We start from the raw sequence: 16774 nt of genomic DNA on the forward strand, positions 1-16774 counted from the left end.
AGCCTGCTATTTATTATACGTACGTTTCTTCGTCGTTAAGAAACTTCGATCGTTATTAAAATCGTTTCGAGTTAAATTTAACCGATTTAAGTAAAAGTTTCAGTAATAAAACGGAATCAATAATAAATAAATTTAATGAGTGAAAATAAAATAAAATAAACTCAGCTAGTTAACGTAAATAATACAATATCAGCTTGAATCGGAATTTTTAGCGATTTTTACAAAACTAACGGATATTAACAAAAATTGCTAATTTAGTGAAATAAGCTCAAAATAGCTAATTGGACGGTTTTGTTCCCAAAATCCATCTCGGGTTCACTTAAAACAACTTTCATAAGGACTCGCAAAGAAACGGAAATTATTAAGTAAATAAACTCGAACTAATTTCAATAAACTCAAACTAACTTTAAATAAACTTATTAATGATTATTAAAATTAACGTATCGAATTATGATGAAATTAATTAATTAGCTAAGCATATATATATAAATCGTTAAATGATGTAATTAAATTCAAAATAGCAATTAAAAGAATTTTATCCAACTTAATAAAATACGGGGTGTTACAATCACCCCATCTTTTAAAAAGTTTCGTCCTCGAAACTTGAAAGTATAAATGAAAGGTTATAAAAATAAAACTGGAATTGGAATCGGTAACCAAAACATTTTAAAGGTTATTTATCGTAAGAATCGAAATTCTTTCAAGAACTTCAACTAAAATTTTCCGACGTAACCGGACTCTTATCAGAGGAACGGAAGTGTTCTCGTTACGTATTCAAGAACATCACATTCCAAATCAAAGATAAGGTCAAAAGGCAAATCATTTGTATAAATCAAAAATCAAAATACCTTCAAAAACATTAATGAAAAGTTTTCAAAGGTATAAGTCTCATTCATGGAACGAAATTGCTCTTGTCGTGCACACAAGAACGCTAACCTTCCAAGTCAAAGACAAATTTAAAACAAAAACCATTCGCCGACAATCGTAGAACAAGTTATCAAACGCTTCCAATAACTAGTTCTAACATCCGATCAACGTTAAAATCAAAATAAGAGAAAGGTAATCTACTCAAATTTTCTTTTGCAAAAAGCCAAAGTAGAAATAAAGGTTTCACCTTTAAACTAAAAGGGGAGTTAAATTCCGGAAATATAATATTAAACTTTGACAAAGAAGTCATAAATAGATCAAGGTTAATAGAAATTGGATAAAATTTACAAAAATCTCAGGTTTAACAACTCAAAACCATGATAAAGAAGTCTATACTCAAAGAACAATTAGAGAATTAAATCGAATTTTCATTTTCAAATCTTTAAAATAGGTTAGGTTTGCAGAAGTGACATAAACTTTTAAAAATGAATCAAAACTGGTAGCTTGAAAGTTTAGAAGTTGTACAAAAAGGAAAGTAACTTAGATAGCATAAAAACAAAGTATGTTAAGAGAGCTCAAACTTAACCAACAAGAGAGCTATAATGACTTTCATAGGGCAAAAATTGATGTCAAAATTACAAGGATGTCAAAGATAGAGTTTCACAAGATACGAGTGTCAAACTTAAAGGAGGAGCAAGATGAAGCGAGGAAAGGAGGTATGAACGGTAACGCTTATGATCGAGGAGAAAGGGAATTTAGACAACAAGGAAACGCCATACACTCTTATCTCAAACAACAACATAACTCAAAACGGTTCCGAAAACTTCCTAACAACAAAACTCATAACCACATCACTCCCAAGGGTTTCCTCAATCGCTTATGTTACCTCATCCTAATCTATTCCCTGAAACAGGCTACTCCATTATAAGTGTGATCTCATCGCTCCAAATCCTCAAACATCCAGAAACAACTTTCACAAGCCTAAGGTCAAGGCTTCCAACAAAGCTATATTCGTATCCAACTAGTGTCAACTATGGATTCCTCCAAAAAGGTAAACCTTCAATCAAGAATCCCAATACCAAGCTCTAAACTCCAAGAGAAGGTTTCTCTAATATTCCACAAGGCTCTCATTTCAAAACAAGGTAGTATCATATCAATCCCAAAATCTGAAAAATCAATAGGATCTCAAGTTTCTCTATCCTTTTACTTATCAAGGATTCCCAAAAGCGGAACTACACTCAGCTACACTCAGCTACGACATCATCCCATTATCTCAAGTACTCAATGCGACCTCAAGGTCTATAAAACTATAGGGTTAACAAATTCTTCTCAATACTAAGTCTCTCTCAACTCAAGAACTCTCATACCATACCTCAAGTAGTAATCAATATCACTCACTAAAACCAACTAATAATCCCACATTTAACATTTCTCCCACGATAACTTATACATTATCAAACCCTCATATCCAAAGTGATTATGGAAGCCAATCACAACTCGACTTACCTAGTCAATCCTATATCCTCAAACCCACCATTCAGTTTCATCCATTTTAAGTCAAGTACTAAGCACTAGTATCCCAAACATAAACAACAATGCCATGTTCCATAACCATAGTAACCAATGCAACTCACACTTGACACACATAATTCCACTTATCCCTTATACTCACATTACCAAGGGGTTAGGTATAAGAACCCCAAGTACGTCTCACCACACTACCTAAGTCCTTTCAATATCACAACTTCTCAAAACCGGGGTTATAGGTCAACCAGAAACAACTCCACAAGCCAAATTATCCAACCAAGGTTAACACCCCACAAAAGAAAGAAAACTATTTAAAAGGCGTTAAGGGAGGATTAGCAAGGGTGAAAGGGCAAGTTGGGAGGATACAAATGTAACTTCCAAGGAAGAAGAAAAGAGAGTTTAAAACAAGGATAGGCACCAAGAGGTAAAGAGTAAGGCAAGATACACAAAGAATAAGGAACATCATCGAGGAAGAAAAAGCATTCTTCAAAGGTTGAACAAATCTTCAATCCTCAGCAAAAGGCACTAAATCTTGATCTTCGTAAAATATAAGTGTCCTTTCAATGGAACGGAGATACTCTTGGCGATCACTCAAGAACATCAATATTCCAATTCAAAGACATAAAAATACATTTTTACACCAACAAATGATAAAACTAATTATCAGACGTCTCCAATAACAAGCTTTAACACTAATTGACGTTAAAACCAGTGAAAAACATTAAAAGATTTTCAAAAACTTTAGTTCAAATTTTTTTTATAATAAGGGTAATAACTCCATTAGCTATAGATAAGCTCACGGTCATTGATCCAAGAACGCAACAATTATTAAATGACAATCAACAAACAGGTTAGTACCTAACAAAGAGCAAACACAAAGAGACTACAACATAAGGTCCTAAATCTACCCATCTTACCCATCTCTCAAGTTTATTATTTTAAGGTCAAGTTATTTATATTGGGGTGCACAAACGTGCGTCGGGAGCAAATATGCTCGATACCAATGTGACACCCTCACTTATCGCGGAAAAGTAAACACGTAATTCTAGAATAAAACCTGCATGGATATGTTTGTAATAGGTTCAATTGGGTAAAAACACCGTAATTTTAAAACTGAACTGTTATAAAGATATCCAAAAGGGAAGGTGTCAAACATGCAAGGTCCAAAATAAGAGAAGTTATACAAACCAAATATGAGAAAGGGAGACATATGTCCCTAAAATGTATGTGACATAAAAAGGGTTTAAGGGTCACAATGAAATAAAACCAGTCTAGGTCCCAAGGTTACTTTGCTCGCTAGCTCGTCCATGTACCCCATATATGCATCACCTACCTGTCATTCGCATTTTATACAAATACGAAAGCCACAGTCAGTGGGGAGTAACTCCGAGTTCTCCCAGCCACGAAATGTCATAATTAATATAACATGTAAACATAAGAATATGAATACGAATCACACACTGCCTTAGCATATAGATGCTAAGGCAATCGTGCTTATCATGTGAACAACAATATAACGCCACATAGTCCTAGCATGTGAATACTAGACCGACTCATACTACACTATCATGTGAATCACATAACATCCAGGAATCCAAACTCTATCAACCATAGCCGGCTTGCATCTCACCTTCTATGATTCATAGAATCATCAAACAAGAAAGGGCAATATATCAAAGACAGGCATAAGTTCTTAGCACCGTCAATAGTCACTTTGTAACTCGAGTCTATACCACGAGGTAGGGAAGGTAATCGAACCGGTATCTTGGCTCAGCGGTTACTATTAAGAAAACATGGCCAAGAGACAACACAACCCTAGCCTAAAATCTGCTTGAGACCTAGACATCGGATAGACACCACCGCACCCAAGACTCACAACTTTTTTTAAAACATAATGAAGTGAGTACCCTAAGGACACCACCGAAGGGTTGGATAGTACTTTAAAGGCGACCCCATACTATCAAAATAAGTACACGAGGTCATGCCCCAACTTGGATATAAATCCACTAGTCGGGAACACAAAGGCTATCAAGCAGTGAACATATACTCGTCAGAGACTATAAAGACCTATCTATGATGAAGGCCGAAATACTCACCTAGGACCTAGTCCCGACTAGTCCCAGACTTGAATACTTTAGCCCACACCACACAAGACTCACAACACAAGTCAAGTAAGACACCCACTTACCCTTAAGAGGGCAAAAAGTCCTACTTACCAACATAAAATCTAATATTCTATCATTTGAAAGGCTATATAAATGTCTATTTACAAAGATACAATCCCAACAGAATCCTCAATATCAATAATAATCCAAATTCCAGCTAACCGACAATACCATAATCTATGAGAACAAGCTAAAATGGCAAAGACAAGAAGACTGAAGTATAAGGCAACCAATTCATCCAACAACCAACATGTGAAAAGATAATTACGAATATCAAGGCATAACATAAAACCTCCAATAACAACTAATCTTACCTCAAAGACAAACCCTCGACCCGAGTCCCGCGACGGGTCATCGGTCAAATCGAGGTTTGTTGGTTTAAACCTAGTTTGACCAAACTCGTTCGGTCAATCGGCCCGACTCGAGTCTTGGCCTACTTTGGCCCAAATTACAAATTTTATCGCTATATTATTCTCACGCTATTTCCAATTTCTATCATGTGAAAAATGAAAGTAAAACATTATCAAACACCTAAACACTTAACAAATAACAAGCACCACATTTACTACTAATGTGACATTAATTCTTCGAGTAACTCGGAATAGTTACCTTAAGCTAGCAAAGAGACAAGCAATAAACTTGAGAAAGCTTCTAAAACCCAAAATTACTCTTCATCTTCAACCACATATGAGTCACCTAAAATAATTATGTGAAGGGACGATATTAACGAATTATCGTTATATAAAATATGAGACGAAAATTAATTTAAATCAAAACATGTAAATCATATTCATTAGCTACTGTCTTATGTTCATAAACCATTATGACCCTCCCTTTTGACAGGCATACCGGAAAATTGTCACAACTTTTACGCCCTAGAAATAGTCCCATAAAGCACCATTTTATCCGTCCCAAAACCGAGCCCAACTCAGCCTGTCACGGCTCCCAACACCGAGGCCAAAACAGCCCACACGGCCTCCATTTAGACTGTCCCAAAACAGTCGGAAAGGTCGCACAAAAACTGGTACCAAAAAAGAGTTCAATCAATCCTAAACCAGTCCTAAACCGAGTCAAAACAGTCCCAAAAATGTCCCAAGTACTGCAAAGCGGACTCAAAAAGCATGATCCTATTTTTTTGCACAATACCACAACTAAACAAGATCCCAAATAGCATCCCAAAACAATCCCTACATGTCAAGTATACACCGTCTCAAATATACCACTTACTAGCTAGCATCCCAAATGATCCCTAGAGGTCGGTATACACCGTCTCAATCATCTCCACATATCAGTATACACCGTCTCAACTATACAATGACTAACCGACTATCAAAATACACAAATTTAACAACTAATCCGAGTAACCTATCATTATTACCTTTTTCCGATTGAACTAATCATTTATGACTAACAAATATTCTCGCTGGACCGTCTATTTTAGTACATACAACCGTCTTATAATAAACAAAGCTAGAAATATAAATTGGGTTTGTAAAAATACATAACGAAAATGAATTTTACTTACAACGGATTGACGAGAACGACGAAAGGAGCGCTATGGAACAAAAATAGTTGAAAACGGATAAGGAACGAAGCACCGACGTCGATTAACAGATCAAATTTCAAAGAAACGATTATGAAAAGGAAGGAAAAAGAAGGAAGAAGAAGAAAAAAAAGGCGTGCGTTGTTTATAAATGAGGCAATGACACGCTAGCTTGCTATTTATTATACGTACGTTTCTTCGTCGTTAAGAAACTTCGATCGTTATTAAAATCGTTTCGAGTTAAATTTAACCGATTTAAGTAAAAGTTTCAGTAATAAAACGGAATCAATAATAAATAAATTTAATGAGTGAAAATAAAATAAAATAAACTCAGCTAGTTAACGTAAATAATACAATATCAGCTTGAATCGGAATTTTTAGCGATTTTTACAAAACTAACGGATATTAATAAAAATTGCTAATTTAGTGAAATAAGTTCAAAATAGCTAATTGGACGGTTTTGTTCCCAAAATCCATCTCGGGTTCACTTAAAACAACTTTCATAAGGACTCGCAAAGAAACGGAAATTATTAAGTAAATAAACTCGAACTAATTTCAATAAACTCAAACTAACTTTAAATAAACTTATTAATGATTATTAAAATTAACGTATCGAATTATGATGAAATTAATTAATTAGCTAAGCATATATATATAAATCGTTAAATGATGTAATTAAATTCAAAATAGCAATTAAAAGAATTTTATCCAACTTAATAAAATACGGGGTGTTACACCGTTGGTGCTAAAACTTTGCGTGGCCGCTTTATCTGACCCGAGGAAGTTTCTATTTGATTTCCGGAGAATTTTGTTTGGGACCTCGAAATCACGAAAAACCGTGTATTATACACTTCAATTTCAGCCAATCGGAAGGTCGTACCGGACCCTGTTTCTTTTTCTCCCTGTTTTTTAATCACGCGTCCGAGCTCATTTCAGGAATCAACCTGTTCGATTTCAGCCTCAAATAACGAGCTTTAACACATTTTTCACGATAATCGAGTTTTGGCGAATGCTTGTTTTCAGGCACACCGGCACCCCCAAATTTCTTCCGTTGGTGCTCAAACTTTGCGTGGCCGCTTTATCTCGCCCCGAGGAACTTTCCATGTGATTTAGGAGAAGTTTGTTTCGGGACCCGGAATCCCGAAAAACCGTGTATTATACACTTCAATTTGTAGTTCGGAAGGTCGTCATCTAGGACCTATTTCTTTTTCTCCTGTTTTTCAGTCACGCGTCCGAGCTCATTTTAGGAATCAACTGTTCGATTTTGACCTCAAATAACGAGCTTTAACACATTTTTCACGATAATCAGGAGTTTCTGCGAATGCTTGTTTGGCACACCGCACCCCAAAATGTCTTCCATTGGTGCTCAAACTTTGCGTGGCCGCTTTATCTGACCCGAAAAACTTTCTATGTGATTTCCGGAGAATTATGTTCCAGAACCCCGGAATCCCGAAAAACCGTGTATTGTACACTTCAATTTCAGTCGTTCGGAAGGTCGTACCAGACCCTGTTTCTTTTTCTCCCTGTTTTTCAATCACGCGTCCGAGCTCATTTTAGGAATCAACCTGTTCGATTTCAGGAATCAACCTGTTCGATTTCAGGAATCAACCTGTTCGATTTCAGCCTCAAATAACGAGCTTTAACACATTTTTCACGATAATCCGAGTTTCGGCGAATGCTTGTTTGTGGCACACTGGCACCCCCAAATGTCTTCCGTTGGTGCTAAAACTTTGTGTGGCAGCTTTATCTGACCCGAGGAACTTTCTATGTGATTTCCGGAGAATTTGGTTTGGGACCTCGAAATCGCGAAAAACCGTCTATTATACACTTCAATTTGGCCGTTCGGAAGGTCGTAAACAGGACCCTGTTTCTTTTTCTCCCGTTTTTCAATCACGCGTCCTAGCTCATTTTAGGAATCAACCTGTTCGATTTCAGCCTCAAATAACGAGCTTTAACACAATTTCACGATAATCCGAGTTTCGGCGAATGCTGGTTTGTGGCACACCGGCACCCCCAAATGTCTTCCGTTGGTGCTCAAACTTTGTTTGACCGCTTTATCTGGCCCGAGGAACTTTCTATGTGATTTCCGGAGAATTTTGTTCCGGGACCCCGGAATCGCGAAAAACCGTGTATTATACACTTCAATTTTAGCCGTTCGGAAGGTCATACCGGACCCTGTTTCTTTTTCTCCCTGTTTTTCAATCACGCGTCCGAGCTCATTTCAGGAATCAACCTATTCGATTTCAGGAATCAACCTAATCGATTTCGGACCTCAAATAACGAGGTTTAACACATTTTTCACGATAATCCAAGTTTGGGCGAAAGTTTGGTTTGTGGCACACCGGCACCCCCAAACTTCTTCCGTTGGTGCTCAAACTTTGCGTGGCCGCTTTATCTGACCCGAGTAACTTTCTATGTGATTTCCGGAGAATTTTGTTTCGGGACCCCGGAATCCCGAAAATCGTGTATTATACACTTCAATTTCAGCCGTTCGGAAGGTCGTAAACAGGACCTGTTTCTTTTTCTCCTGTTTTTCTATCACGCGTCCGAGCTCATTTTAGGAATCAACCTGTTCGATTTCAGCCTCAAATAACGAGCTTTAACACATTTTTCACGATAATCCGAGTTTCGGCGAATGCTGGTTTATGGCACACCGGCACCCCCAAATGTCTTCCGTTGGTGCTCAAACTTTGTGTGGCCGTTTTATCTGGCCCGAGGAATTTTCTATGTGATTTCCGGAGAATTTTGTTCCGGGACCCGAATCGCGAAAAAACCGTGTATCACTTCAATTTCACCGTTCGGAAGGTCATACAGGACCCTGTTTCTTTTTCTCCCTGTTTTTCAATCACGCGTCCGCGCTCATTTGATAATCAACCTGTTCGATTTGGGAATCAACCTAATCGATTTCACCTCAAATAACGAGGTTTAACACATTTTTCACGATAATCGAATTTCGGCGAATCTTTGGTTTATGCACACCGGCACCCCCAAATTTTTCCGTTGGTGCTCAAACTTTGCGTGGCCGCTTTATCCGACTCGAGGAACTTTCTATGTGATTTTCGGAGAATTTTGTTTCGGGACCCAGGAATCCCGAAAAACCGTGTATTATACACTTCAATTTCAACCGTTCGGAAGGTAAATCGGGCCCTATTTCTTTTTCTCCCTGTTTTTCGATCCACGCGTCCGAGCTCATTTTAGGAATCAACTGTTCGATTTCAGCCTCAAATAACGAGCTTTAACACGTTTTTCACGATAATTTGAGTTTCGGCGAATCTTTGGTTTGTGGCACACCGGCACCCCCAAATGTCTTCCGTTGGTGCTCAAACTTTGCGTGACCGCTTTATCGTACCCGAGGAACTTTCTATGTGATTTCCGGAGAATTTTGTTCGGGACCCCGGAATCCCGAAAAACCGTGTATTATAAACTTCAATTTCGGCCGTTCGGAAGGTCGTACCGGACCCTGTTTCTTTTTCTCCCTGGTTTTTAATCACTCGTCCGAGCTCATTCAGAATCAACCTGTTCGATTTCACCTCAAATAACGAGCTTTAACACATTTTTCACGATAATCCGAGTTTCCGAATCTTTGGTTTGTGGCACACCGGTACACCCAAATGTCTTCCGTTGGTGCTCAAACTTTGCGTGACCGCTTTATCTTGGCCGAGGAACTTTCTATGTGATTTCCGGAGAATTTTGTTAAAGGGACCGGAATCCCGAAAAACCGTGTATTATAAACTTCAATTTTAGCCGTTCGGAAGGTAAATCAGGACCACGATTCTTTTTCTCCCTGGTTTTTAATCACTCGTCCGAGCTCATTCAGGAATCAACCTGTTCGATTTCAGCCTCAAATAACGAGCTTTAACACATTTTCACGATAATCCGAGTTTGGCGAATGCTTGTTTTGGCACACCGGCACCCCAAATGTCTTCCGTTGGTGCTAAAACTTTGCGTGGCCGCTTTATCTGACCCGAGGAAGTTTCTTTTTGATTTCCGGAGAATTTTGTTTGGGACCTCGAAATCACGAAAAACCGTGTATTATACACTTCAATTTCAGCCAATCGGAAGGTCGTCTAGGACCCTGTTTCTTTTTTCTCCTGTTTTTAATCACGCGTCCGAGCTCATTTCAGGAATCAACCTGTTCGATTTCAGCCTCAAATAACGAGCTTTAACACATTTTTCACGATAATCAGAGTTTCGGCGAATGCTTGTTTGTGGCACACCGGCACCCCCAAATTTCTTCCGTTGGTGCTCAAACTTTGCGTGGCCGCTTTATCTGCCCCGAGGAACTTTCCATGTGATTTCCGGAGAAGTTTGTTTCGGGACCCCGGAATCCCGAAAAACCGTGTATTATACACTTCAATTTCAGCCGTTCAGAAGGTCGTACCGGACCCTATTTCTTTTTCTCCCTGTTTTTCAGTCACGCGTCCGAGCTCATTTTAGGAATCAACCTGTTCGATTTCAGCCTCAAATAACGAGCTTTAACACATTTTTCACGATAATCCGAGTTTCTGCGAATGCTTGTTTGTGGCACACCGGCACCCCAAAATGTCTTCCATTGGTGCTCAAACTTTGCGTGGCCGCTTTATCTGACCCGAAAAACTTTCTATGTGATTTCCGGAGAATTATGTTCCAGAACCCCGGAATCCCGAAAACCGTGTATTGTACACTTCAATTTCAGTCGTTCGGAAGGTCGTACCAGACCCTGTTTCTTTTTCTCCCTGTTTTTCAATCACGCGTCCGAGCTCATTTTAGGAATCAACCTGTTCGATTTCAGGAATCAACCTGTTCGATTTCAGGAATCAACCTGTTCGATTTCAGCCTCAAATAACGAGCTTTAACACATTTTTCACGATAATCCGAGTTTCGGCGAATGCTTGTTTGTGGCACACTGGCACCCCAAATGTCTTCTCGTTGGTGCTAAAACTTTGTGTGGCGACTTTATCGACCCGAGAACTTTCTATGTGATTTCCGGAGAATTTGGTTTGGGACCTCGAAATCGCGAAAAACCGTCTATTATACACTTCAATTTCGGTAGTTCGGAAGGTCGTCAGGACCTTGTTTCTTTTTCTCCCCGTTTTTCAATCACGCGTCCTAGCTCATTTTAGGAATCAACCTGTTCGATTTCAGCCTCAAATAACGAGCTTTAACACAATTTCACGATAATCCGAGTTTCGGCGAATGCTGGTTTGTGGCACACCGGCACCCCCAAATGTCTTCCGTTGGTGCTCAAACTTTGTGTGGCCGCTTTATCTGGCCCGAGGAACTTTCTATGTGATTTCCGGAGAATTTTGTTCCGGGACCCCAGAATCGCGAAAAACCGTGTATTATACACTTCAATTTCAGCCGTTCGGAAGGTCATACCGGACCCTGTTTCTTTTTCTCCCTGTTTTTCAATCACGCGTCCGAGCTCATTTCAGGAATCAACCTATTCGATTGCAGGAATCAACCTAATCGATTTCAGCCTCAAATAACGAGGTTTAACACATTTTTCACGATAATCCAAGTTTGGGCGAAAGCTGGTTTGTGGCACACCGGCACCCCCAAACTTCTTCCGTTGGTGCTCAAACTTTGCGTGGCCGCTTTATCTGACCCGAGTAACTTTCTATGTGATTTCCGGAGAATTTTGTTTCGGGACCCCGGAATCCCGAAAATCGTGTATTATACACTTCAATTTCAGCCGTTCGGAAGGTCGTACCGGACCCTGTTTCTTTTTCTCCCTGTTTTTCTATCACGAGTCCGAGCTCATTTTAGGAATCAACATGTTCGATTTCAGCCTCAAATAACGAGCTTTAACACATTTTTCACGATAATCCGAGTTTCGGCGAATGCTGGTTTATGGCACACCGGCACCCCCAAATGTCTTCCGTTGGTGCTCAAACTTTGTGTGGCCGTTTTATCTGGCCCGAGGAATTTTCTATGTGATTTCCGGAGAATTTTGTTCCGGGACCCCGGAATCGCGAAAAACCGTGTATCACTTCAATTTCAGCCGTTCGGAAGGTCATACAGGACCCTGTTTCTTTTTCTCCCTGTTTTTCAATCACGCGTCCGCGCTCATTTCAGTAATCAACCTGTTCGATTTCAGGAATCAACCTAATCGATTTCAGCCTCAAATAACGAGGTTTAACACATTTTTCACGATAATCCGAATTTCGGCGAATGCTGGTTTGCGGCACACCGGCACCCCCAAATTTCTTCCGTTGGTGCTCAAACTTTGCGTGGCCGCTTTATCTGACTCGAGGAACTTTCTATGTGATTTTCGGAGAATTTTGTTTCGGGACCCCGGAATCCCGAAAAACCGTGTATTATACACTTCAATTTCAACCGTTCGGAAGGTCGTACCGGGCCCTATTTCTTTTTCTCCCTGTTTTTCAGTCACGCGTCCGAGCTCATTTTAGGAATCAACCTGTTCGATTTCAGCCTCAAATAACGAGCTTTAACACGTTTTTCACGATAATCCGAGTTTCGGCGAATGCTTGGTTTGTGGCACACGGCACCCCCAAATGTCTTCCGTTGGTGCTCAAACTTTGTTTGACCGCTTTATCTGGCCCGAGGAACTTTCTATGTGATTTCCGGAGAATTTTGTTCCAGGACCCCGGAATCGCGAAAAACCGTGTATTATACACTTTAATTTTAGCCGTTCGAAAGGTCATACCGGACCCTGTTTCTTTTTCTCCCTGTTTTTCAATCACGCGTCCGAGCTCATTTCAGGAATCAACCTATTCGATTTCAGGAATCAACCTAATCGATTTCAGCCTCAAATAACGAGGTTTAACACATTTTTCACGATAATCCAAGTTTCGGCGAATGCTGGTTTGTGGCACACCGGCACCCCCAAACTTCTTCCGTTGGTGCTCAAACTTTGCGTGGCCGCTTTATCTGACCCGAGGAACTTTCTATGTGATTTCCGGAGAATTTTGTTTGGGACCCCGGAATCCCGAAAATCGTGTATCATACACTTCAATTTCAGCCGTTCGGAAGGTCGTACCGGACCCTGTTTCTTTTTCTCCCTGTTTTTCTATCACGCGTCCGAGCTCATTTTAGGAATCAACCTGTTCGATTTCAGCCTCAAATAACGAGCTTTAACACATTTTTCACGATAATCCGAGTTTCGGCGAATGCTGGTTTATGGCACACCGGCACCCCCAAATGTCTTTTGTTGGTGCTCAAACTTTGTGTGGCCGTTTTATCTGGCCCGAGGAATTTTCTATGTGATTTCAGGAGAATTTTGTTAGGGACCGGAATCGCGAAAAACCGTGTATCACTTCAATTTCGGTAGTTCGGAAGGTCATAGGACCCTGTTTCTTTTTCTCCCTGTTTTTCAATCACACATCCGAGCTTATTTTAGGAATCAACCTGTTCAATTTCAGCCTCAAATAACGAGGTTTAACACATTTTTCACGATAATCCGAGTTTCGGCGAATGCTGGTTTGTGGCACACCGACACCCCCAAATGTCTTCCTGTAGATACCCGTATCCGTTGATATTGGAATTTATAGAGAACCCGACAAACACCCGATGATGATAGGACACATGTATTCTTTAGTTGTCACTGTCATTATTTGGAGCTCGTTTTACGAGGTAGAAAGGGCGTCGTCGATGAAGTATTCTATTAATTTAAATGATATTTAAATTAATGTTTTTTAGTGAGTTCATTTTGTTATTTTAAATGATATTTAAAATATGGTTTTTTAGGTAAATTCAATTTATTTTATTTTATTTTGAATTTATTTTCCCAAGTTTATTTTATTGAAAATAAAATAAATAATTGATTTGAAAAATCATTTTATGAGTATATTTGATTTGAAAAGTCATTTATTTTAATTTATTAATTGATTTGAAAAATCGATTTGAAAAGCGAAGAAAACTCGTTTTGAACACTTGTTTTTGAGCTCGATTTTAGCTCGGTTTTTAAGCCCGTTTCCTTTGCGAATTGGCACGAATCTCGAGTACATTAACCCACCTAGACCAATACCCATCAACCCATGTTCGAACCCCCTCACAAGCAGCCCAAATTCTCGTCCCAAACCCCTCACAAGCAGCCCGCAACCCAATCCCGTATGCCCTGTTTTGCAGCTCAATTCGCAAGCCCAAACCCGCTCCAAACACTACCAAGACCCGTGCCCATTAACCCTAACCCATACCCTAATATCCTACACATATTACCTTACCTTAATCACCAAGAAAACCCCCATACGAACCCTAGAAAACCCCCAAAAGCTGCTGGACAGCAGCTATGTTCAGCTAGCCCGATTTGCCCTCCCTCTCTTTTAACCTATTTTAACTCCTTATAAATACCACCCCTTCACCATACATTCATTCCTGTAAGTTCTCCATACATCCAACCATCACATAGAAGCTTTAAACCTCAGAAACAAACCCTAAACATCCTCCAAAAACCCTAACCAAAACCGACACACAATCTGAAACTGTTTGTGTGTCTCCTTCGAAAACCCTTTCGTTCCTCCATCAAATCACCATAAAAATTCGAGTTTCTTGTTCCTAATTAACCATATAACATCCATCTACACATTAGATAAAGAATTACGAGCCAAATTGCCCTTGAGAGTACACGAGATCCCTCGAAAAACAGAGTGAAATAACACTCTGTTTTCGCGGTTTTTCCTTGTCTGTCCAGTTCTGTTTGTGCTCGTTTTCGTGCCCAATAACCCAAAACGAGCAGGGGTTGCTTTAAGATCCTTGTTCTCCTCTCTTTCTAGTTTTTAAAACATCTTTCGGATTGAATTTTCGTCGTGAAACGAGGGAGATATCACTGTTTTAAAACTGCTGTCCAGAAACTTTCCAAAACGCGCGTGTGCTTTGTTCTTCGTCGACGACGGCCTCTCGAGATAAAATCTACCATCGATTACGACCCAAGACGGTGTCAACGATACATGTAGGTTGAGGGTGCATCAAATCCCCTTCTCTTCTCTTTTTATTTCGTTTTTTTTATGCCCTTTTTTATCGTCTTTTTTTGTTTGTCTTTTCGTTTGTTTTTTCGATTGTTTTAAATTAACTATGAAACTAGTTAGTCCGAGTATGAGTTAAAGTACCACTATGAACACCAGCGTTGACTTGAGATGGGAAAAGAAACCGCTCCTTCTGTCGGTCGTACACCCTCGTCTCATTTACATATCCTCGTGTTCAAAGTAGGGCATAAATAAAACAAGTTATTTAACTTCGATCTTCGTTTTCGACCCCCTTTTGGTTTCGGCCAAATCGATGGACTTTAGGACCCGTTGTATGTTAGTTTAACCTCTGATTGTTAACCTATGACGTAATTAGATGACTTTAATTCAATTCAATAATTTAATTAGACACTTTAGGTGGCTTCGACGTAAGTTATAAAATCAACTAACAATTCCGTAAATAATCGAACGCATCTCTCTTATCACTTGATTTCTCGCTAGCATAGGAGTGCGTGATTAGCACCTCCCTATTAACACTCGACGAGTAAGTATTAATCTTATGATATCTGACCTAATTGGACCCATTAGGCCGTGTAGAATGCACCCTTGCGCGACAATCAATCAACATCGTTTTTTTACTCGTTTTCTAACTTGTTTTCGATTCCTTTTCGCCATCATTCGATCTAATCAATTAATCTAACTTAGGAACTAGGTTGGCTTTGGTTGGGCCGTGTCTTGGCCGTGTGCTTTGGCCGTGTATTTTGGCCTTCTTTGTTCGTCTCCCTCTTTTGTTTATCTTTTGTTCTTTGTCGTTTATAGCTTGTAATTTACGGTTTTGTTTATCGAGTTGTAATCTTTCAATTTTGTTTTACTTCTTTTGAGTCAAAACCTTTTCAAAAACCTTGGTCTTATTTGGTTAGACGGTTGTTCCCAATGCTTGTAAAAGCGTAGTAAACCGCATGTTGTCGAAAGCAACATGGCCCGGTTTATGCTAATACATGCTTTGGTGCGTAGCCTTATGTCTAATTCGATGAGATTAAGCGCGAGCACGCAATACGAGGATGACCCAAGGACCGTGGGTCATGTGAGCCGTGGGCCACCCTCAAGTGCACGGTTTTCAAGGCCAATTGGCCGTGGTTTTGCGTCGTGTATTGTTTTGTTTATAGCAATTGTAATTAGATCGAGTTGTAATTTATTTATTGTTGTGTCGGCATGAAATGCCTGGTTTGTAATAGGTAGATCCCAACGGCTCCCCATTCCCCCTTAAGCCTTGTTTGCTTTATTTGTATGTTGTTAGATCAATCAACCCACATGCTAAATTACAACTTTGACAAAGTTAGTTTAGTTGCATCTAAAACGACATAGAAATTGTTGTCACATGATAGGGTTAAAACAACGTTTGCATTACATACATCGCAGTAGCTATGACCTTGTTTGAAATCCGACACTTGACTTAGTAGAGGCCGTTATTGACGGGCGGGGTTGGGTGTCCTTATGGGCTTCCCAACACGTACCCTCACCCCTTACTCAAGATCTATGGTTTGTGGATCCGTCTAAATACCATTGGATTACGAGAGTCATTCAAATCGAGTGATATAGGGTACAAGTCTTTATCTTTAATCACTCGTAGTCGATTGGCTTTATGCTTTTCGATGAAAGGTGTAAAGTTGACTTGAACGGTTCCAAGTTCCCAAAAACTTGGTGGCGACTCTAATTGGTCTTAATTCGATTCGAAAGAACCTCGAGTCGATTATGCGGGTGTGGATCCC

The sequence above is a fragment of the Silene latifolia genome, chromosome 7, assembly GCF_048544455.1.
Source record: "Silene latifolia isolate original U9 population chromosome 7, ASM4854445v1, whole genome shotgun sequence".
In the NCBI taxonomy this organism is placed as follows: domain Eukaryota; kingdom Viridiplantae; phylum Streptophyta; class Magnoliopsida; order Caryophyllales; family Caryophyllaceae; genus Silene; species Silene latifolia.